The sequence below is a fragment of the Mesocricetus auratus genome, unplaced genomic scaffold, assembly GCF_017639785.1.
Source record: "Mesocricetus auratus isolate SY011 unplaced genomic scaffold, BCM_Maur_2.0 Super-Scaffold_100013, whole genome shotgun sequence".
In the NCBI taxonomy this organism is placed as follows: Eukaryota; Metazoa; Chordata; class Mammalia; order Rodentia; family Cricetidae; genus Mesocricetus; species Mesocricetus auratus.
This window is the reverse complement of record NW_024429196.1, coordinates 28,834,802-28,857,792: the sequence shown is the minus strand read 5'-3', so window position 1 is coordinate 28,857,792 and position 22,991 is coordinate 28,834,802. Positions and strand designations below refer to the sequence as shown.

General features: G+C 41.9%; 1 protein-coding gene across 2 annotated transcripts in view; it reads right to left on the bottom strand.

Annotated features, from left to right (window-relative positions):
- The window catches only part of Prkcq (protein kinase C theta), a 136,454-nt gene that overhangs the window by 93,621 nt on the left and 19,842 nt on the right, over positions 1 to 22,991 (bottom strand). Inside the window, exon 1 of one of the 2 annotated variants that reach the window (XM_040755536.1) lies at positions 16,694 to 16,712. The exons of the other annotated variant lie outside the window; for it this stretch is intronic. The gene's annotated coding sequence lies outside the window, so the exon portion shown is untranslated. Of the gene's footprint in view, positions 1 to 16,693; positions 16,713 to 22,991 lie in introns of those variants that run through there. 2 annotated transcript variants of the gene reach the window in all.

The following is a 22,991-nucleotide window of genomic DNA, read 5'->3' as shown; positions in this document are numbered from 1 at the left end:
GAATAGGTGCTATCGGCTATAGGCAAAAGCCAGGTCTATTCCCAAGCAACCAACAATGCTCAGGGTGGTGCTACATGTTAAATATGCCAGCATAGCTGAAGATGAGAAGCCTCTTTCTAAATCAGTGTACTCAAGTGCAGACGGTAAGAACATCTCCCTGACCCATGCTCCTCATCTCCCTACATCAAGTTCAGTGACTTCTGGGTTCACAGTGAGAAGGAAGACAGAGAATTAGCATAATCTGTCTTTCTCTGTTTCCCTTGTTCCCATCTCATTTAAGGTGCATGGAGAACATAGGGATTGACTTACGTTCATAATGAACGAATGAATAATACAGCAAATATACTAGTTCCTTTTGTTTCCCTGTGGCCACAGTACTTGACAGAAGCCAGAGGTGAAGGATTCATGTTGGCTTACAGTCTGAGTGAGTTCTAACCACCATGGTGGAGAAGGGAGAACAGAGCAGCTCCGTGTATGTCAGTGGAGGCATGTGACAAAGACCATTCATATCATGGCAAATCAGGATATACAGACAATGGGACCCAGGATGGGGTACAACCTTCAGACAGTTGTCTAAAGGACCTGTCAGCAACCTGCCCGCCCCCTAAGGCTCCACAGCCTTCCCATCTCACATTACCAATTGTTCCAGTCTCATTCCGTTGTTGTGACAAATACCACAAGAAAAAGCAACTTAAGGGAAGAAAGGATTTATTTGGCTTTTACTTTCAGGTCACAGTCCATCACTTGGGGAAGTCAAGGGAAGAATTCGAGCAGGAGCTTAAAGCAGGAATCATGGAGGAATGCTGCTTCCTGACTTGCTCACAGATTCATTCTTTCTTATAGATCACCAGCCTGGGGAATTGTGACACCCACAGTAGGCTGGGGCCCCCTAGTAGGCATCAATCAAAAAAGACAGTTCTCCACATGCCCACAGGCAAATCTGATCTAGGCAATCTATGAGATGAAACTCTCTTCTCAGGTGACTCTAGGCTGTGCCAAGTTGATAGCTAAATCTAATTGAGACACCAGCTGGGGGGGTCACTCAGTGTCAAAACATGACACTGGGGACATTTCAGATTCAAATTATAAGAAGAATGAATAAATCAGATAGGGATTTCCTAATCTCACTCCCATTTTGAAAATTAAAATGTTTGTAGTAACCATTTGGTCTAAATTCTCATATAACATCCTAGCAGACAATAGAATTGAAACTCATAGAAACCAACACAAGATATCCATGCTCTCTGTCTACTCTGTGATAGAGGTGGGATCAGAAGCTAAGAGTCCATCATTTTCCCACTGCCTGAATCCTAGGGTTGTGACATCGCTCACCCATGAAGATGACTGGGTGATGGGTTTTGCTCCTGCCTGGATGTTAGAGCTTCTCACCTTGAAAGCCAGCTCAGCCAACACTATGAAAGCCTGGTTCTTTCCACATCTTTTTTTTTTCTGCTTCCTGGCTGTTATGATGGGATCTGTTCAACTTTGTTCCTCCCAGTTACAATGGGTTGAAATCCCCAAAACCATGGGTTAAACTAAGACTTCTTTCTTTAAGTTGCTTACACCAGGCATTCTGTTACAATGGAAAATGTAACTAATCCATGTGTAACAAACTGATTTCCTAAGAAAACGCAAACAACTGAATTCATATAAAAATGAGATTTTTAAAACTTGGCCCTTCATCGCAGAGTCTGATAAATACTATTCTATAATAGCATAGTATTTGTATCATAATTCTTGCTAAAACACAATCTGGATGATGCTCTATTAGCCTTGTTCTGTTCCTCGTTGTAATAAAGTCATTATTTCACCAGTATTGTCTACTATTTGTTTCATTTAATGCATACTTTATGGAACAAGTTTACAGCCAGACTGAGCAGAGACATGCAGAGAGTTCCCACAAGTACCATTCCACTCACACTTAGCTTCCCCATCACCCATATCCCCACTGGAGTGGCACATCTGTTCCAATCCCCATCGTCACACAGAAGATACAGTTTTCAATAAGGTTAATTCTTGGTGTTGTGCATCTTATGGGTTTAGATAGACAAATAAGGCCATGTTCCCACAAGAGTATCCAGAGGAGCATTGCCACTATCCTGAAAATGCTAATTATTTCCCCTCTCCACCAAGTCTTATAGATAGAGAAAATTATATATAATCATGGAAATGGTGTGGAATTGTTATTAAAAGAGGTCAGAAAAACAGAGCAAAATAGAAGATCTGAAAGAGATTTAGATACATATACATGTGTATTTAAGTTTGTATATAGTTAAAAATGATACTTAAAGTCAATGGGAAAGGGAAGATTTGTTGGTAAATGGGACTGTATCCTCTTATTGAAGCCTGTATCAAAACCAGCATCAAATTAAAATTTGGGTGGATAGAAGATATGTACAAATGAAACCAGTCAACCAGTAAAAGTACCAGATAATGTAGATTAATAATTAGATTCTTTTGGAACTAGGAAGAACTTCCCATATATGACACCACAGAGAAGTCCCATAAAGAAGAACATGTCAGCACTATTTTACATAAAAACCAGTTGTGAAGAACACAAACAAAGCTTTTTAAATGGCAGACATGTCTTTGCAAAACATATGACTATACTCTTGACTCCTATGTGAAACCTCTTAACCATCAGGGAAAATACAAACACTGTAAGACGGATAGAACAAGTCCAACACAAGCAACATATGGAAAATGATAGAACACAAAGAGTTCAATTTCACTAGAAATCACAATATGTAAATTATCCAAGTGCATAATCCCATCTCTACAATTCCAAAATGTATAAAGCTCTGAAAATGGAAAAATATTTATGTTGTAATGCAAATGAAATTTAAAGCAAATTATACATGAGACAAATGATTAGTATGATCCTGTGTATAGTTTATTGGTAATATATAATATACAATTTCATCATTCTTGTAAATACATGGATTCTGAAGAATATCTGGCCATAGGGATGTGTACAGTCCTATAAGAGGAAATATGGAGATAGGAGAGATGGTTCATCTGTTAAGCACATGTGCTGCTCTTACAGAAGATCTGGGTTCTGTTCCTAGCACCTACAAGGGGTGTCCACAGCTGTCTGAACCTCCAGCTCTAGGGGATCTGATACCCTCTTCTGGCCTTGATGGGCACCCACACAACACACACACACACACACACACACACAATGAAAGTAATAAATATTCTAAAAAGGAGAAAAATAAAAAACGAGGTACACTTATTGAGACATACCTACCATCATGCCCATTGCAGGATTATTTCATAACAATAACACTGGAATGAACTTAATATAAAAACATGGCATTGCTTAATAATATGGTCTGTACTACAATGGCATATTTTATAATGAACTAATTATGACTCATTAAAGAAAAATATTTATATAATATGGTTATGTCAGAGACATATTAACCATAGTATTTATAACAGGTACTTATTTTTTTTAAGATATGTGTATAAATTTTAGCAGGAGAAAGTTTGGACCAAAATGTTGTCTTGGGTGAATTTGATTCTAGGTGATTTTAAATGATTATTGTTAGAGTTCACAATTCTAATTCTTAAAAATGGTTAGAATAAATATGTCTGTACAGGGAATGAAAGTAGAAAGAGATATGAGGCATGAGGAAGAAATCTAAAGCGAGGGAGGAGGGAGAAACAGGGCTAATGAAATTCATGTGACTGAAAGCGAAGGGCATGCGGCTCCTTGGGAGCAGAGAGTCAGGGAGGATGGTGGAGCGGAGGGATGAGGGAGAGGAAGAGCCATTTCATTTATATGTGAAAATTCACTCACGAAACTCATCACTGTGTGTGCTAACTTAAAAAACATTAGAAAAAGTGATTATTGTTATAACTAAATCATGTTTATAACAAAAAGGAAAATTCTTTTCATCCTCAGTCATGAAGTCATCGTACCATTTTTATCAAGTAGGCTGAACCATTCCCATTAAGAAAGCAGACGGAAATGAAGTGTTTAGAAGTTAAGACTTCTCAAGTGACAGCTTCTGCTCATGTTGAAGTGGCCCAAGTCTTCTCATTCCAGTTCTAGCCTGTTTTCCTTGTGAGACCTGCTGATCCAGTGTCAGCTCACTTGTTGCATCCATTAAGATCTCCAGTTTTGATAAGAGTAATTTGGTAGGTTGCCGGTCCATTTAAGACCAATCCATCATGAGTTCCATGTGCAGAAAGTGATTCAGGCAACACTTGGATGTCAGAACCACAGAAGAATCCTCTAGGCCTCCCATTGGGAAACTCTTCAGAGAACCGAAATCATCCTCAACTTCAAATTATGCACATCAGCAAACATATATTTCCTCCAGTGATGTCATCCACCGTGCTAGATTCACATACGGTCAGTTTTAAAAGTAGTGCATAGTGCTATGAAAACATTCTTGGTGCACTTACTTTGCTGTGCCTAGCAAATCCTCCCACATTTCACTACTGGCTTAGGGTCCCCATCGCAGGGCAGCTATATTAGTGCAGGAACCTAATGGAGAAAGGGTTTGTTTGGCTCCAAGTTCAAGGTCTGTCATTGTGGGAAAGTCACAGCAAGGGAGTTGTGAGAACTGGTCACATTACATTGGCAGTCAAGAGTAGAGAACAATGGATTGATGCATACTAGTGCTGGGCCAACTTTCCCCTTTATTCAGTCCAGGGCCGGGATCTGAGGGCCGGATGCTAATGCAGCCCAGAGCAGTAAACATAGTAAAGATAATCCCTCTCAGACGCTCACAGACATTTGCTTCTCCCTTCTTTTCTTTTTAAAATGAAATTGCATCTTTTTCTAATGAAGAAGGAATTCTTATTAATGTATACCTCAACTTACTTTTAGAAAAAAAGTTATGGCAGTAGAAGCTAAAAATTCTAAGACTTAGTCAAAGTAAGTCTCCATTTCTTCCACTTTAGTGCCTCACATGGTGGCTCATGTGAGGGGACGCTCTTGGTGCTGTTTTACAGATGGAGGCCTTGACTGAGAGAGATGAAGCTGTCTGCCCAGCTCTGTGCAGTGTCCCATCCAAGTGAGAAGTGAGACCCAAGTGCCACAGAAGCTCCCCCAGGCGCCATGCTGCAAATGTCCCTCCCTCCCTCGGGGTCTATTCTGGAAGCTCACAATTAAGTGATCTTCAGTAAGCTAAGTGCTATTCTATAACTAATTATTTTTAATTACATCCTACTGAGGGAGCTGGGTTGAGATCTTTCTCAGGTTCTTCGGGCTCCCACTGTGTGCTTGGCAGCTGTTCCTCCCAGCAGAGGCGCGGTGATCGACAGACGACTTTTGTCTTTCATGATGATTATTTATCTCATGTTTCTCTCATCTTCTCCAAAGACACTTTCCCCTCAGTTGCTCCCAGTGGTGAGGCCACACCCCTGTCTTCAGATAGTTGCCCCAAACATTCAAGGAGTGCAGAACATACACTGTTTCCTCTGCTTCAACTTCTGTCCTTCCCCTTACTCCTTCTTCCCCAAAGGCTTCTGCAGTTGAGAGCTTCCTCACCGGGATGTGGCAATAAAAGGCACGCAGTATAAATGGGAAGTCTAGCCTTTAGGCAAAATGGGGGGGGGGAATCAGAAAGCAAATTCTCTGTAAAAGTAGTTTGCTGGCTTCCCCCAGGAGCTCCTGCTACTTTCCAGGCTTTGTCTTCAGCACCTGGCTGAAACTCCTCTTTCCCAGTTTCCTCTTGTTACTCCAGGGAGAGCAACACTGATAGCCCCTGTGGTTGAGTCTGGAGATAGTGAAAGACCCCAGAATGGGGAGACCCTCACTCAAGTCTCGGGATAAGCTGATGCCCCAATAATTCAAGAGAGACCGTTCTTGATGCAAGCACACGAGATTTGGGGAACCAGTGCACTGGGGCTGAGCTCATGACCCTCCCAGGGGCAGAGGAGATCGACCTCTAGTAACTGCAGTCGGGGGTTTTTTAAAGGGAAAAACCAAATTGGGGATTTAGGAAACATCATAAAGGATGTAAAGTTAAATGATAGCTTATGTCTTAACAGGAAGGTTATCTCAAGCAAGCATTCTTTGGGCATTGTGCAGTTAAACATTGAGCAGGAATGTGGTGAGTTAGTTCCTGGATCAGGGAGGGTTATCTTTTAAGTTTATCTTGAGGTCTCCGGTTTCTCAGGAGAAGGCAGAAGGGCAAGTCACTCTGTGATGGGCTAGTCACTAGGGGTCTAAAAATGTTGAGTTGGGATCTCTCAGTAGCAGAGTTAGAAGGAACTAGAGTGCTATACTAATCTATTTGTTCCAGCATCCAGTTATTTCCTTGCTGGAACTCTGATGGTGAGCTCGGGAAGCCAGGCTGCATACAGACTGGGCTGTACAATCGACATTGGAGAAGCCTGTTAGGAGAGGGAAACATTTAGCCTTTTGGGAGAAACACTTCCATTGGGAAGTGTGAAACCCAAATCCTCCATTCAATCTTTGGAAGCACTGCTTGGCTGGAAGGACAGTGGGGACAGCTCTGTGAAAGCAGGGCATGTTGGCACTACTTTGCCTGTCCTCAGACTATCCAATCATCATTTAAAAATGGAGAATTTGCTTTGTTGTTCCATATCCTTAATGTTGCCAAGGTCCTCTGACTGTCTACTCATGGGCTCCATGGAAAGTCAGAGGTTTTTCCTACTCTGAAATGTCTATCATTTCCCCCATATATCACTTCTCCCGTTGCTCTTGGCTCTGTCACCACGCTATGCTGAAAAGGTGCCAAGGTTAGTGGCTCTGCCACCATGAATCCTCTCAATTCATGAAGGGCTATCATGCTGTTCCATCCCCAACCCCTCTAGTCAGCGTTTCTTTCTTCGATGTCCAGACTCATTGATTGCGGTCACCTTTGCACAGGCATAAAAGCTTGACCAAAATTCTCTGTGCAGTAGTTATTGTCAGGGTAGTGCATTTGTGCTTCATAGGTTTTATGTTGATGACATACACTAAACATAAACTTTACCATGCTAATTTTTGAAGTACACAATTCAATAACCCTAGCATGTCTGTATCACTGCTCAATTACCACTGCTGCCACTTTCCAGAACACTTTTATTATTCTAAGTCCAAATTCTGTACTATTGAACACTAAGCAGACACCAGCACTCCATGTGGCTGCTTTCTGACCTGATGGACTTGGCTTAGTACACTGTGTGTGTGTGTGTGTGTGTGTGTGTGCTCCATGTGTGTGGAAGTCAAAGGTAAACCTTGAGTTGTTCCTCAGGGCACTATCCACCTTGCTTTTTGAGATAGGATCTCTTACCAGCTCGGAACTCACCAATTCAGGTAGGCTGGCCAGCCAGCAAGCCTGAGGGATTCACCTGTCATTTTCATCTCCAAAGCTGTGGAATTAAGTGTGGACCACTAAGCTTGGCCTTTTACATAGGTTTCAGGGGTTAACCTCAGGTGTCATGCTAGCACAGCAATCACTTTACTGACAGAACTGTCTCCCAAGCCCCTTGCTCCTTTGAAAGGATGAATAATATCACATTACAGATATGCCCCATTTGTCTGTCTGTTCTCCTCTTGATGAGCAGCTCCTATTTTTTTTGGATACCATGAATGATGGTGATGTGAAGACTGGTGAACAAGCATCCACATCCTTATTTCAATTCTTTTGGATGCACTTAATAATGGGACAGCCGGATCAGGTGGTAATTCTGCTTGACTGAGGAACCACTGTACTGTTTTCTGCAGTGAATGTATCATTTATATTTCTGTTAGCAAAGCATGGGGTTCTATTTTGTACAGCATCCACCCTTCCCTACTTCCTTCTCGGTAACAGTTGCTGTAATAGTCATGATGTATCGCTTGTTTTGATTTTTATGTCCCCAAAGGCTCAATGAAGGCAGACATTTTTCTTTGTGCCAGTGTTCTTCAGATATTATTTGAAGAGAAGCTAGAGAAGAACCCGCTAAAGGTTCATCAGTGCAGGCAAAGAACAAACGGACTTTTGAGGAGGCTGCGTTCAACAATCTCCTCTAAATTAGCTTATCTGGAAATAGGAGCTGACTAAAATTCCTGTGTTCTGTCCATTGTAGCATCTAAAGTCCTACTTCCCCAGCATGCTCGTTTTCTGTAAAGATTTCTCTTATTCTTAATTATATGTATTGTGTTTGTGTGTCGGTGTGTGGATATGTGTATGTGAGTACAAGTGTCGGCAGAGTCCAGAAGGGGTATCTGCTTCCCTGGAGCTGAAGTTGCAGGTGGCTCCAGACATGTGTCCCACTTTGTCTTTGACCTTTTGAAGTGCTGAATCTGGACAGAGCCTTGTACCCAAGCAAGATCTTAATTTGGCCTTCACCTAGTTTACCGGCAGCCTGTGTCACCATTTGGCTCTGACATTTGACTGACCTATCTTGCTTTGTGTAGTCAGCTGTAAATTCGGCCTGATTTCTCAGTCCTCATTGGAGGCCTAGACTCATACAAATGTTAGTGACTAGAACAGGAACAAGTACTGTGAGGGTTAGTGTTGATTTTTCAGCTTGGTGAGGTTCACAGTCACAATGGAAACAACCCTGTGGAAAATCCCCTGGATTGGTTTAGTTGAGGTGGAAAGAGCTACCCTAAATGTGGGAGGTACCATTTTAGGGGCTGAGGTCCCAGACAGAGTCAAAAGGGGAGAGAGCGAGGTCACCAGCAGCACTCATCTCTATGTGCTTCTGCCTGTGGAATCAGGGTTAAGCTGGCACTCAAGAGGTCCCAGTCTCCTGCTGCCGTGACTTCCTTGTTGTGATAGACTGTAGTCTCACATTATGCCCACAAATGAAACCTTTCTACCTTGAGTTGGTTTCGTCAGATGTTTGTCTCAGGGACATAATGAATAATTAAAACACATCTTCAGTTTGTCTTGCCTCTGAAGACCTCTTATTTCCTAGATTTGGAATTCGATCATTGCTTCCTAAGTACTAGCTATGTATTCTCACGTTCCTACTGGGAGCACTGTAAGCTACTCTAGTAAATATTACAGTGAAATGGAAGTAGACTTTCATTAACTTAAGAGCTCACTAATCCAGTGATTCTACAAAAATGAGAATCTGATGAGGCTAAGGTGAATGTTAGTATATCTAGGTTGAGTCTTTCTCATTATTACCATTTACATATTTCTTAAAAAGAAATGAAAATTCTCCTGTATACTCCATACTGTTACTCTTTTAGGTGAAGCTGTAGACACTGTTAGCCGGTATTCTCTTCTTATTTATTCTCATGTTTGTGTTGCATATTAAAATCACCTCCAAGCATTCCTTTTCTAAGTGAAATAATATCTACTCTTTGCACATTCTCTAAAATATATTCATATTTAACTTGCAAATGATTTTTTCCATTCTCTAGGTCATACCTCATTGCTATACGAATTTATTAAAATGCTGAGCTCAAAGCAATTCTGCTCCATTAGGTTTTAAATCATGGGCTGGGAAGATAGCTCAGTCAGTAGTGTTTGCTAGACAAACATGAGGTCTTCTGTTCTGGTGTACAGTTCTAATTCCCACACTGAACCGATGGAGTAAGGTAGATTTCTGGACAGCTTAGCTGTTTTTGGCAAGTTCCAGGTTCAGTGAGATACTGTGTCTCAAAAATATATGTGGATAGCCACTAAGAAAGATGTCTAAAATTGACCTCTAGCCTTCACATGTACATCCACACTTATGTACAGAGAGAGAGGGGGGAGGGGAGAAGAGATGATGATTAAGGAGAGTAACTACCCACAGACTTTTCCAGGGTATCCCTGACTGTCAAGGTAGAGCTACACGAAGCTACACAGCTGCATGCTGGCTCTGACTATAGAGCATGCTCATGCATTCTTAAAGGATGAAGAGGCCACTGCAGAGCCTCAGTGAGGAATTGGATGAATTGAGGAAAGTCACTTCACCTCTGAGGCCCAGCTTCTTCATGATAAAATGATGACCAAGAGATCAGTCTCTCCAGTTCATTTTTGACCCTCCAGGCACTGGGCTGTCCATTATACTGATAGAAAGTTGGCATCTTGGAGAAACATCACCAAATTCTAAATTCTGGAAACATTCTAGAAATATTCTGTTCAGTGACAACATTTACACTACAGATATTCACTGAGTATGGAATATGGGGAAACACTGGTGGAAACAGGAAGGTCATCCTCCAAGCACTTTCATTTCAGTGGAATCAAAACAAACAAACAGGGGCTAGCAAGATGGCTCAGTAGACAAAGTCACATGTGTGACACAAAACTAACTTGGCAACCTGAGTTTGATCCCCAGAACCCACAAAGTAGAAGGATAGAATTTGCATTCTCCTCTGACTTTCAAACCATATCATGGCATAGGCTTCTGTACACACACACACACACACACACACACACACACACACACACACACACCACAATAAATGTAAAGAAATTAAAACAAACAAATGCAACATCTCCAAGACAAACCATGAAGATTTGAAGAATTGACAACATAACATCTACAAACTCAGAGTGTCTACCTTTCTTGAGACAAGAGTGAGCAGGTTTTGAGTTATGGGCTCACTTCTACATCCCTATTGAAATGTTAGTCCTACATTACAGCTTGGAGAGGAATCATGGGATGTCAAATCAGCTGAACATTGGATTTGATATGACAAAGTCATTTGCTTGCTTTTTTCATTGAAATCTAAGCTCATAATGGTTATCTATGTCATACCTTCCCTAGGTATTTTCAGGAATACAAATAGGGACACAGAGAATCTATGAGCAATACAAATTCCAGGTCACAGAAGGTTTCTGCCAAACAAAACAAAGTAATTCCTAGCAGGTCAGAAGGCACAGGACTATAACCTTGGCTACTGGGGCAGGGGATGCTGGCAGAGGGTGCTGAAGCAGGAGGGTCACAAGTTCAAGACAGCCCTAGTTGCTTTCTATTGCTATATTGCTATAATATCACACTGACCGAAAGAAATTTGGAGAATAAAGGCTTTATTTGGCTTATATGTCCTAATCATGGTCCATGAGGGAAGTTAAGGCAGGAACAGAAGTTAGTGACATGGAGGGATGCTGCTTACTGGTTTGTTTTCTAAGGTTTGCTCAGTTTGCTTCTTGTGCAATCCAGGAGCAGGGGAAGGAGGAAGCACCACCTACGGTGGACTGGACCCCCACATCAGTCATTAATCAAAAATATGTCCCACTGATAGACAGGCCAATTTTTCAATTGAAGTTCCCTCTTCCCAAGCAACTCTAGTTTGTGTTAAGTTGACAAAAACAAAACAAAATTAGCACAAGTCTCTACTTGGGATGCAGAACAAGACCTTGTCTCAAAATTAAAAAGAAAAAAAATGTAAAATCAGAGCTGTGGATACAGCTCAGTGGTAGAATTCTTGCCTAGCATGCCAGAAGCCCTGGGTTCAATCCCCCAGCAACACACACACACACACACACACACACACACACACACACACCCTTTTCTACTTGAGTTCCAAGGTTCCCAAAGCCTGAAGGAAACTTTATTGCCTAAGTGTCCTTTACCAGCATGAGTTTCCTTTTTTAAGGCTCTCAGACAATTTGTGGGTTGGAAGTGAGTTTCTCTGGACCCCCAGTTAGGACTCCTTTGGAGAGTGTAGCTCTCAGAGCAGGCAGGAAACAGGGGCACTTCTCCACCACCCTTTGAAGTACTGTTCTCAGTAGCCCCACAGTTCCTGTATTTCTGTGTGCTAGGTAATTGGTGAGCTCACATCCTGCTGTGTGTACTTTTGAAAAGAAAGAAAGAAAAACGTCCCGCCGATGGAGCCCAGGTATGTGAAAACACTCAGCTGTGGCACAGCAACACACTCAACTATCCGTCCTTGTCTGTGAGTCCCATGTAGGCTCCTTCCGTATCAGGTGGAAGAAAAAATAAACAGCAAAATGGGCAAGCAGGGTGTTGCGGGAAGGTGGAGAGGCAAACATGGGAATTCTGTCATTGCTATGAGAATCTCACTCTGCCCTCCCCAGACTCACTGGTCCCTGTGATCTCCATCAAATGAGTTCAGAGGAGACAGAACACGGCACTGAAGATGAGCAGAACTCTTAGAACAAGATGAGGGGTGAACAACAGCCAAGAGACCAGTGTAGAGAAAAGGACTTCCGCAGCATGAGAGTCCACAGAGACCAGAGACCCTTGCGCTTGCTTCCATTTTTAGGTGAGCTTTACACTATTTCTAAAGCCCCCTAGAACGGGTGGCTTTCCTGAGGGCCAGTTTCCTGCCCAAGTGGTTAGAGGCCCACTTGGGCGAATTCTTAAGGAAAGGGACAATGGGTCTTTGTTCTTTACCAGAAAGCCCTCCTGCTAGATAGTCATCGTGTGATGTGCACGGTTTAGAATGTTTCCACTTAGGGCCAGCGAAGAACAAAGACCGCAATCTCTGGGTCCGTGATCAGAGCTATGTAATTCAGTTCCTGGATTTATAAACTGCTGATTGTAAGGGAAGGGGTACGACCTTCAAGCCAACTCCTACCTGACTAGCTACCAACATCATGATTAAATCACCGGGTATATTCTCAAAATAAGAGTTCACCGGCATTTTCAAGTCACCATCGGGTCCTGTCACTCTTATCTTTCAGAGAGAAACTAACCGCTTCTTTGTGGTTACAGGAGTAAAGCAAACACACGCCTCCACACCCGGAAACCACTGTCATCCAATGAGCTTCCTCCTAACAAAGTGGGCCTGCTGACAAGGTTACTAGCTTCCCATGGAGCTGTTCTCCAGAGATACAAATTCAACAGGGCCGAGATGTTAGGCAGGAAGAAACACCAGCAGGAACAGAAACACAAGAGTCCGCTCAGCTAGTTCTCACCACTGTCCTGAACTTGTTGTTGTTGTTGGTTTTCTTTTTGAAGACAGGTCTTACTAATTAGCCTAGGCTGACCTCAAACTTGTGGTCTCCTACTTCAGTCCCCCCATCCCCACCCCACCCCACCCACAAGCCCAGCAATTACAGGAACGGATCATCACACGGATTATTCCTTTTTTTTTTTTTTTTGAGACAAAGTCTTGCTGTGTAGCCCAGGATGATTTTGAAGTCAATGTTGTATCCCAGCTTGGACTTGAACTTGAAACACACCTGCCTCTGCCTCTTAAGTGCCAGGATGACAATCGTTCACCAACACATCTGGCTCTGTCACTGTGTTGGCTCTGTCAACTACCCAGTTCTCAGTTGAACTGTCAGTGAATTTGTTTTGCTTGTGTTCTGTCAAGACTGTCAAGATTGAAAAGAATAGCAAAGCCAGAATTATAGTGGTGGCCTATAATCCCAGTACTCGAGAGGCAGCAGAGGCAGGCAGAACTCTGAGTTCAAGACCAGCCTGGTTTACAAAGCGAGTTTTAGGACAGCCAGCGCTAGACAGAGAAATCTATCTTAAAACAACAAGAAAACAAAACAAAAAAATAGCAGATATATTTAGGTTGTCTCACAGGGCTAAATGCTACACTTTAGTTTGCACACAGCTTAAAAGTCAGTACCACTGTCTTCCCCCCCCCCACAAGTAAGACAACTGATCACATCATTGAGTTCATGACAGCAAAATTACCATCTTTGGGGAATTCTGGAGATTGGGAGAAACTACGAATAAAGAATCAAAAGTTCAAGACTGGGAGGTGGCTCAGTGGTGCAGTGCTTGTAGCACAGTCATGGGGAGCAGAGCTGGAGCCCCAGCTCCTCCATAAAAACGTTTGGTTTGTCTATCATCCCGGAGCTGGGGAGGCTGGGACAAGGGGGTCCTCTGGGTTCCAACAACAGTAAGCTTAGCCAAACTTGCAAGATCAAGTCTCAAAAAATAAGGTGAGAACAATTGGAAAAGACACTTGAATCTGAGATCTGGTTTCTACATGAATGTGTACACATGTGCTCCTGTACATACAAAAACGAGTAAAAAAGTTATACACAATACATTTTTCATAGACTTTAACCAGTGGAGACATTCAATCAGAAACAAGGTGAACTATTTGTCTCAGAGTCACCATTTTGAGTTTAATTCCCGTCATTTGTCATTTGGCATCCACTGTGGAAAGTAGGCTTTGTATTTCCATCCAGATTAGCATCACTCAGGGTTCCTCATCAGGCAGGCTTGCATTTGTAAAGATCACTCCCTAAGTCGGCTGAGGTTCCAACTTGTCCATTCTAATAATGCAGTGGTGGTAGAATGTGCTGTTAACAGCATGTTATGTTGTACTATAATTAACTCCCTAGTGATTAACTCTAATTAACTTAGGCCAAGGACAATAAATTAAGTAATGGAAAACTGGGTCCTCACATGTTCCTCTGATTCATTTAGCCCGGCATCAGTACCTTAATGTAGCCCAAGACGTGTCAGCCTCTCTCTTACCCAAGCTACCCGGTAAAAGGGCAACCACAATGCATTCAGTACACTCTTTTTCTGAGTGACAGGGCTTTGCTGTTGTTTTCGCTGTTACCAGTCTAAATGGGTAGGCATGGAGGAAAGTGTGGGAAGGCTGAATAATTTTATAATGCTAGTGCTCTTAGAACTGTGTTCCAATTTGCTAAACAATGAAGACCTCCCATTCTTTCAATGAAGCACGACAGAAATTGTAAAGTCTTCACTAAAGTGTGACCTCAGGAACTAGGGAAGTGAGAATAGTGTGTTTGACCTTGTTCCTCATGAAACTTATAATGTAGAAAAAGAAAGGAAGGATGGGGCCGGAGAGATAGCCCAGTCAGTAAAATACTTGCCTTGCAAGCACGCGGATCCTACTACAATGTCTAGAAATAATGTGAAGGCGACAACAACAATAAGCTGGGCATGATAGCATGCTTGTAGTTCCAGCCCTGGGGAATGGAGATGGGCAGATCCCTGGGGATGTCTGTAAAGCCAGCCTCACCTACCTGTTGAGCACCAGTCTAGAGAGAGACCACACCTCAAAAACCAAGATGGATGTGATTTAGAAATGACAGTCAAGGTGTCACCAGACTTCACATATACATGTGAACACACATGAGGGGGTATGGAACAAGAAGGGAAGGGAATAGAATTCACATCCAATGTGTGAGCCCTGTGCCTTATTTTGTGTGTGTGTCTTTTCCTCTATGTGTGTTCTCACTAACTAAACAGTGCTATTTGAAAAATGGCCGTGTCTTGTTCTGCAGAAGAGGTAAGTGAGGCTGAAAAGGGTAAAGTAGAATATTGCAGTTAGTAATACATGCACATATATTCCTGTGTGTATATATGGTCACACGTGTGTGTGTGTGTGTGTGTGTGTGTGTGCGCACACTCATGGAAGTTGACCTAAGATGTCTTCTTTTATTTATTGAGGCAGGCTCTCTCCCTCAATCTTGAGTTCACCATTTTGTTTTGATTCAACTGGTTTTGCTAGCCAGCTTGTCCATGGAAAATCTGTCCCTAACTGCTAAGAGTTCTAGAAGGGGGTTACAACTTTTATGTGGGTACTGGGGATCCGAACCTCAGCACCAATAATATTCAGACATAAAGAAGAAGGAGGTTTTGTCACACAGTACAACACAGATGCACCTTAAGAACATTGTGCTAATTGAACTAAGTCCCAGTGACAAAGGGTTACATCAGAGAACTAGACTGCTCAGATGCTGAGGACAGAGAGAATGCCTAGGCCAAGAGGAGGAGATGAGGATTGTTTCCTACTGGGTACAGAGCTGCTGTTTGGGAAGATGAAACACCTCTGGAGATGGACAGTGCCAGAGTGGCTGAGCAAGGTTGTTGTCTTTAGGGAATGAAGTCGTGCACGTAAAGAGTGTTTAACATAGTGTGGCTTAGCCGGTAAAGCCCTTGCTCCAAGCCCAAGTTTGATGCTCAGAATGCACATAAAAAGCTGGGCACACATTCAGTCTCAGAGATGTGAAGAAGCACTGGTGGGCGATATGAGCAATGCAATCAAGCTCTACACAGAATAGTGTCCTAGCTTCACAAGGCAAGAGCAAGCCCAACATGTCTAAGTGGATTCCTGACTGTATCAAACAGAAAGCAGTATGCGAGTGAGAAGCCCAGAATGGCATTTATTACTGGCTTTTATTGCCTGTGTTTATGCCTGCAGTGTACATGCCCCTGTGTACATATGGTCACAAGTATGTGCTTGTGCATGCATCTGGAGTTGACCCTTCTTACGTGATTCAACGGGTTAAGCTCGCTAGCTTGCCCACTTAAGCGTTCTGGGACTAGAAGGAGGTCTCAGTTTTTATGTGGGTGCTGGGGATCTGAACTTCAGCACTCAGGCTTCCATGACAAGCACTTTATCCTCGGAGCCACCTCCATAACCTCTCATCAGTGCCCTTTGGAGTAGAGTTTATGCAGGTGGAGAGAAAGTGTGCAATAGTCTGTAAGTGCAGAATGCTTGCTATAAAATCACATCAAGGACTGGACTGGTGTGTAGAACCTGGGCAAGATATTCAATTAGATAACGAATTCATTTTTATGATAGTTATGTAGCTGAAGGGAATCAGGAAAATTCTAGGGCACACAAAATCTCATTATAGCTAATGCAATTTCCCTTTTAATTGTGGAAAAAATTCCACATAACATAAAATTCACTGAGATCATTTGCACTCGACAGTGAAGTAGTAGTATATGTATCCATATTGCCATAGACCCATTTCCAAACTGTTTCATCTGAAAAATTCGAAACCACACCTATGAAACTCCAAGTTCTTTCCCAGCTCCTGGCTACCAGTATTCTATTTTATGTTTCGATAAAGCCCACAACTTCATGTTTGATACTCACAACTCCCCATCCTCGGGGTCTAACTGTTGAGCTTTCAGGCATGTGCCACACCTGGGAGATTAAAAACAAAACAACAAAACAAGGGTAATCATACGAACGCTGTCATTTTGTGATTTTTCCCCCCTCATCATAGTGTTCTCAATAGTTTGTGATGCCATTAGAAAGGATTCCTTCCTTTTTCGGAGTCAGCAATAGTCCCTTGTGTGTACATACTTAGTCTTACTCATCTGTTAAGGATTTTGGGGCTGTCTCCACCTCTTGGCTGCTGCAAATAATGCTGATGATGAGCATGAATATGCAAATATCTCTCCAGGTTCCTGCTTTCAGTTCCTCTGTATATGATCTGATTAGAAGTGCCCGGGTTTTAACCTATTTTTATTTCTCTTCTTTTTTAAATTATATTTTTATTACTTGTGTGTGTCATGCTGGGGATTGGACCTCATGCATGCTAGGCAGGTACCCTGTTACTGAGCTACATCTCAGGACTCTGTTTTTAATGTTTTGACGAACCGCCTAACTGCTTTGCATATCAGCTATACCATTTTACATTCCTGAAAACAGTGCACCAAATCACCAGGTTTCCATATATTATTTTCTAATAGTCATGGTAATGGGTGTGAGATCATAGTGGTTACAATTTGCATGTTTCTAATGATCAGTGAGGCTGAGAATCTTTTGTGTGTTTGTTGGCTATTTACATATCTTCTTTGAAGAAATGTTTATTCAAGATCTTTGCCCATTTTAAAAATCAGTTTGCATTTCTGTTTTTGAGTTACATACAAGTATGTGTTTTATATTACACAATAAATCCATTCAGTTATATAAACCATTAAAACTCCTTTATAAACAATTATGCCTTTAATCCCAACTCAAGAAGAAAACATAATTGATACATCTGACATTTCTAATGCCTTTGCTTTTGTACCCTCAACTATCCTCTATGAATGTTAATTACTAGGCTGAATTTGGAGTTCATCATCTCCCAAACTTTAGGCATGATATACATGTGTGTGATCCTTAAAATATGTATTCTACATATAGCATACTTTAGAAGCTTTGAAATCAAAACAAGACGCTGCTTGTGCTCTCCCACATCTTTATACAGTGTGTGCGAAGCGCACTCCAGCACCTGTCTCCATCTGTCATTTCTGCTCCGCGGAAGTTTATTCTCACATTTCGTCTCAAGATGTCTCCCTCCCTCCCTCCCTCTCCCCCTTTTTTCCTTCCTTCCTTCCTTCCTTCCTTCCTTCCTTCCTTCCTTCCTTCCTTCCTTCCTTTCTTTCTTTCCAGGGTCTCATGTAGCCCAGGTTGGCCCTGAACTCTCTATGCAGTCAAAGACGATTTTGGACTTCTGATCCTCATGCTTCCATACCCAGTTGTGACACAATGGGGATTAAACCCAGGGCTTTTTGTTCACTGGACAAGCATTCTCCCAACTGAGCTACATCCCAGCTCACTCGATAAACAGAGCTCAATTACGTGGACTAGGATATTTTCCATGTTAGAAAAATAAAAAAAAGTTACAATAATTATTTTTTCAAAAAAACAATATAAATCAATTATGTGATATTAATATAAATAATGTATTTCATGATACATCATCATATTTCCAAAGCCAAAAAGTGCTGAAAGAAGTGTTCTTATTTTAACTTATTTATTTTGGTGCACACACTTTCTCTCTCTGTCACCTTCCTTCTCTCTCTGTACTGAGGACTGAACCCAGGGCTCTGTGCTTGTTAAGCAAGTGGCCTATATCACCAGACCCTTTGCAAATCTTTTAAATGTCTGACTTTAAAGAAGACGGTGTGAGCTTCTTATATGGATTTCTGTACTCTGTTGCTATCAGACCATGAAGCTTCTAGAAAGCTTCACTGTACAAAGTAAGAGTGAAAAGGAAAAGTAGACCTTGGCAGTAGTGTGAAAATAGTTTCACATATCTCTGGAGGTGTTTGGAGGTTGCTGGGCTCCATGGGCTGGACTGTGAGAATTATTTACCCCATTGAAATAGAAATATGAGCATATCTGCTCTCCTAGGGTGCTTAGTTGCTTTTGCTGTTGCTGTGAAAAAATATTCTTACAAAATCAAAACAGCAGGGGCCAGCTAGGTGGCTCAGAAGGTAAAGGTGTTTACTGCCAAACCTGACTACTTGGAGAAAAGTTGTATTCTGTTCTCTACAGAGGACCATGATACTAACACACACACACACACACACACACACACACACACACACGAACAAATACGAAGAAGGAGGGGGAGGAGGAGGGAGAGGAAATGGGCAGTGGATGCATACAGCTGCTCATTTCTTTTCCACTTATGCAGTTCAGGGTCCCATCCAGGTGATTATGCCACCCACAGTGGGCAGGTATTCCCATATCTACTAATGACATCAAGATAATCTTATAACTGTTTCCAACTAGGATTGGATTAGGGGAGCTAAGTTTGAGGAAGTGAGAAGATAGGAAAGTAGTTCCTCTTTTTGATAGCTTGGGTTAGCAATATTTAGAGGGTAGTGGTGGGGTTTTGGCGTCTAGCTGACACTGCGATTGTCAGCAGTTACATCTGCAGCTATCAATTTAAAGGTGTATGAGAAGATGAGAAGGCCTAATTAAAAGGTGTATAGGCCCACAAGAAGAGGTCCTTGTCATTCATTCCTAATTCAGGAATTTCATCATCTTTTGTTGAGGCTACACACACACACACACACACACACACACACACACACACACACACACACACACACGAAAATGTGATTCCACAGAGATGACCAAAACATCAGACATTTCCTCCAGTGGGTTTCTTATTATAAACTGCTTTCACATAGCAAGAAAATATTTCCATAAAAATCAGCTGAGTCTGATGTTCGAGTCAGTCATCTGAGCCTCTTTTAGAGACCTGTTCCCATCACCCGCTATGACAAACAGCAGAGGCTATTTGCTTGCATAACATCTCATTTTCCTAAACGATGCATAAATGACTTATTTTTTAGGGAACTTCTGTTTTAGCAACACATATTCAAATTAATCAAATAGTTTTCTGAAATCGACTGCTGAATAGGAAAAGTTCACCAGTGCATAAATGATTTGGATGTTGTGGGGACAGATATCCACTGTTGTGGGTGCCTATGTGATAAATGAACTAGTGCAAAGTAGTTGAAGGGTTCAAAAGATGCAGCTATTTTGAATACATGGGGTGTTCAGATTACTTGATGTACAGTGATAGAGATAAGTTCTAATCCGTACTTGTGGTAGATTGAGGAGCGTTGACTTAAGAAAGACCTATTGCTCTTGTGCAGGTAACCACAGTTGCCGTGGGCTCGTTGATTGCAACAGCCTAGTCATGTACAGAAGATCACATCAGTCAAAACCAAAGCATAAACAGGGGAGGAGCTGGGGGAGGAGAATAATTCTTCTTTGGGGTGTGGCCACTGGTATGCATATGGCCCCACACCCATGAAAACTAAATTTAGTGGATTGTTATTTAAAAGGAAGAAGGGAAGAAGGAAGGAGACATGAAAATGATAAGGGGATTTGGGAAGGATCTAGGTAGATATGGTCATATGCCATGTATACATGTGTGAAATTCTCAAAGAAAAATTAAAATTACAAATGGAGCATTAATTTATAGGACAGTTCTGTAAAAATAATAACCTTCTATCACTTCTTTTTTATTATTTTTATGAATCAGAGTTCAAAAGCAAAAAAAAAAATGATAGTGCCTACCTAGAACAGGCATATTCTCAGGGCCACAAATCAGATTGGGATGGAGAACAGGAGCTATCCGCTCAGGATGCAAAGCTTCTATTTGGGTGATGAGACAATTATGAAAACAGGTGGCAACAAAATAGGGTGAGAATCATGACTCTAGAAATGTTATTGAACTGTACACCTAAAAATAGTTAAGTGAGCTTGGGGTGGTGGCACATGCATGTAATTCCAGCACTCAGGAGGCAGAGGCAGAAGGATCAGGAGTTCAAGGGCAGCCTTGGCTGCTTAGAAAGTCCAAGGTCATCCTGGGTTATGCAAAACCCTGCCTGAAACAAACAAAAGCAAACAGAAAACTAAGTAGCAATGTTCTATCACTTTCTACCAAAATTGCAAAAACAACTATATAATCTATGAATCTGATTTTTTTTACTCGATTCACCTATGTTAATTTTTCTTTTTAAAAATCTCATCTTGGTCTGTTTCTCTTTTAGTTTTCTAAATGGGCTATTTCAGTTGTTTTGTTTTGTTTTGTTTTGTTTTGTTTTTTAGTTTTCAAAACCATCACTCTTCCTTCTCCACCCTCCGTAGATGAGTTTGTCTATTTTGAAGAGAAAATGAAAGCCACAAGACACACACTGGCTCAGCTTCCTTCTCTCTTGGTCTCTGTCTTTACCTGTCTCTGTGGAGCATTCCACACTTGGGCTCCTTCCCCTGGGCACCCCTTCATTGTCATTCTTTCACTGTGTCCCTTGTCATTCTTGTGATTTTGGTCTCTTCTACTCCCAATGGCAAGCACGATGCAAGTTTTCCATTTTCAAACAACTAACTTCTGGCAGTTTCTCCCACAGAGTGACCTACCCTTTCCTTTCCTAATAAGCTCCCCAGACCATCTCTTTATCTTCCAGTCACACCTCTACCCTCTGCCACACTTGCCCATCTTGCTTTCTGAAAGGATCAACTAGCTGCTAATGACAGATGCAGGGTCTTTTCCCTGTTTCTTCAGTGTCAATCACACTTGCCAGTGCTGTCTGACTCTCCCGCTGGCCTTGCAGCCGACTCCTGCTTCTGTTTGTAGTTAGTTGAACCTTGACAAGCACAGTTTTCTTAGACTACACACTAATTTCTTTCATTTTCAAAATTTCAAGTATGTGTCATCAGACTTGTTCAAGTTGCTCAACAATCTCACAAGCACAGCCAACCCAAATATGATTTCTGCTTTTTCCTTAGATACCTATGTCTCTCTTCTATCTCTTGTCTTTAGCAGTGGAATTATTGCCTACTAAGTCTTCCAAGCCAAAAATAGTAGAGCCATCCACAAATCCCACTTTGTCCTCATCTCCCACACGTACCTCTCTTACAGATTCCACACATTTTTCATCCTGTTATTTCTGTTGCATTCAACAATTACTAGTTTCAATTTGTTAGCTTGAGAATGTCATATATTTTCCCTACATCATAGTGACAGATCTTAAATAAATTGCCTTTTCATGTGGCCTGCTCCTTTTCTACATTGGCCATGTGACTTGTAGTCCTTGAAAATTTCTTTTTTGGAGCTAGAGAGATGGCTCAGTAGGTAAAAGCACCTGCCATTCAAACCTGATGAGTTTGGATCCTGGAAACTCATCTGAAAAAACCCTATGCAGTTGCATGCACCTGTAATCCCAGAGCTCTTTGAGGTGAGATGAGACAGGAGAGACAGGGGGTGGAGACAGAGGGTGGAGACAGGGGGTGGAGACAGGAGGTGGAGATTGGGGGTGGAGACAGGAGGTGGAGACAGGTGGTGGAGACAGGAGGTGGAGACAGGGGGTGGAGACAGGAGGTGGAGATTGGGGGTGGAGACAGGAGGTGGACACAGGTGGTGGAGACAGGAGGTGGAGACAGGGGGTGGAGACAGGAGGTGGAGATTGGGGGTGGAGACAGGAGGTGGACACAGGTGGTGGAGACAGGAGGTGGAGATTGGGGGTGGAGACAGGTGGTGGAGACAGGTGGTGGAGACAGGAGAAGCCTATGGGTCATGTGACCTGGAGTGTGCAGCACAACAGCAAGACCGAGTCAGATTTTGTTTCAAAACAAAGGTGAATGGTATGAAGTTGACCTCTGACCTTCACAGTTGCACCATGACGCACACGCACCTACACTCCCACACAGATCATTTGCACACACATCCACAGAAAGTTTAAAAAAATTAAAAAGGTGAAAGTTTAAAAATCGGAAATAAAATTAACAACAATTACTTCCTTTTTTAGGAAAACAAAACAGATCTCTTTGACCAAAATACAAAGTCTAGACTCATGAACTATATGTTCTCTTATGTACAGTCTTAAATTTTAAAGGGGATTCAATCATTATTAAAGATACACTTTCATTACACCGTTTACTTCTGGTTCTTAACAGTACGTCCTTCTAAATAGCCTCAAATTTGTTTAAAAGAATCCAGAGACAAACAGATCTCACCTCACACAACTGTCAAAATGAAAACAGACATACAATATTTTTTAAAAATAAAAAAGCTTAGTAAACACAGGGAGGAGACACATGCAGAAACCCACAACGGATTTAATTTGCAAAACCACACAGTCTTAGCTCAACTAGA